The 2,018-nt window shown below is 40.9% G+C and overlaps 1 non-coding gene across 1 annotated transcript; it reads left to right on the forward strand.

Annotated features, from left to right (window-relative positions):
• The first annotated feature begins 1,387 nt into the window (after positions 1-1,387).
• On the forward strand, positions 1,388-1,494 carry LOC148568139 (small nucleolar RNA R71). The gene has a single exon (XR_015882665.1). It is a non-coding gene; the product is annotated as a small nucleolar RNA R71 (small nucleolar RNA).
• The last annotated feature ends 524 nt before the right edge of the window (positions 1,495-2,018 follow it).

Genomic DNA, 2,018 nt, shown 5'->3' on the forward strand with positions numbered 1-2,018 from the left:
TAGAAATCTCTTTTACCTTTCTGCATTTTTACATTTCAGTATTGAATTCAATTCAACTTTATGCAATTTCCATTTCTTACACTTCTCTGCTGCAATTTCTCTTCTGAAATTTTACATTTGAGTTTGCTTGAGTTGAGTTTAATTTCTATGCAATTTATATTCCCTGCAACTTTACCTCTCTGCCAATTTACTTTCTGCAAATTTAGTTTCTCTGCACTTGTTCTTTGAGCTATGATCCACTGAACCCCAATTCATTAAGGGGAGGAGCTCTATTTTAATTCACATGATTAAGTGAACATCTTCTTCTTCTCAATTCATCTGGATAGCTAAGAAATAACTTCTGTTTTGATTGAGACTCATTCACTCCGAAAGAGGGTTTGAATCTGTGAATTTCCATGTGAGCCTCGGAAGGGGAATCATGGAAATTAGAACTGAAGCTTTGTTTCTCACAGCTCTCTTGATCAACACTATTCGGGAGGAATTGAGGTCTTGAGAGTTTCTGTGGCTTATGGATGAGAGAAAATGCTTAACCTCTTCTCATGACAATTGGATCAAGGAATTGGTGAGATTGATTGGGATTAGAGAGATTAGATTACCAAGGAATTGGGATCCAATCAATTTCAATCTGCCATAGATCTATTCATATAATTGAGAAAAAAGTTGAGACCCATTTGATTCATTGTGGATTATGAATACCTCCAATCCCTGATGAATTTCTCTTTCTGTTTCTTTCTGTTTACGTTTCTTCAATTTAACATTCTGCCATTTACATTCAGCACTTTAATTTCCTTGCCATTTACATTCTGTTCCACTTAATTCACAACTATTAGCTTGACTAAACTAATCACCATACTAAAGTTGCTTGATCCATCAATCCTCGTGGGATCAACCTTACTCAAGTGAGTTTTTACTACTTGATGCGACACGGTGCACTTGCCGGTGAGTTTGTGCGGAAATCTAATTTTCCCTCATCAACCGCCAATGTAGTGTCCTCTTGGAGTTGAGGGAACTCATCGGTGTAATGAGTATTACAAGAACTAACACCACATATCCTTGATGGTCCTTCGATTCGTGGAGGTTGTGGTGGAACATTTATCAAAGCTTGAGGAATTTGTTGCCCTTGGGTGATTTGTCGCAACATGATTGTCATTTCACCGAGAGTCTTGGTCAAAATAGCATCTCCGGAGGGAGAAACTTCACTCAAAGCTTTTGGTTGTGGACTCCTTGCCCTTGAGTGCTGAGTTGAGTCTGCCAAGTCTAATATAACTTCCCATGCTTCTGCAGCGGTCTTGTTTTTGGTCAATGATCCTCCACTCGTGGCATCTAGGAGGAGCTTGTCTTGGTGGTGCATTCCTTGACAGAAATAACTGATAAGAACTAACTCATCAATCCTGTGGTGAGGGCAAGCCTCCAGAAACTTCTTAAATCTCTCCCAGTATTCATACAAAGTCTCCCCATCTCATTGCACAATGCAAGAGATCTCTCTTCGCAACTTGTCTGTTGTCTGAGGAGGGTAGAATTTTTCCAAAAATTCTTTACGCAACAAGTCCCAATTGGATCTAACTTCACCCGGTTGAGTATAAAACCACTCCTTCACCTTTCCCTCTAAAGAGAAAGGGAAAGCAAAGACCAACACTGCGGCTTCATCCGCCCCATGTCTTCTCGCAGTTGCACATGCAACTTGAAAATCCTTTAGATGCTTCAGAGGATCTTCCCCAGGCAGTCAATTGTATTTGGAAAGCAAGTTTATCGTGCCGGACTTGAGCTCAAAATTTGGGTCTAAAGCCGGATACAAAATTTGAAGAGGTTGGAAGTCAAGATCAGGAGCTCCGACCTCCTTCAAGGTGATTCTTCGAGGTGGGTCTGCCATGACGGTGTCACCTGAGTCACTCAAAGAGAGTTCAGTACTCCCCACAGATGAATATAGACTCTCCTCATTGATTGGAGAATGATAGTCACGGATGGGTGGTGATAGTGAATGGGAGGGTTTCCCCTGTCCCGATTCACTATCCACAAAA

Source organism: Arachis ipaensis, chromosome B4 (genome assembly GCF_059453495.1).
Source record: "Arachis ipaensis isolate K30076 ecotype BB chromosome B4, ASM5945349v1, whole genome shotgun sequence".
In the NCBI taxonomy this organism is placed as follows: Eukaryota; Viridiplantae; Streptophyta; class Magnoliopsida; order Fabales; family Fabaceae; genus Arachis; species Arachis ipaensis.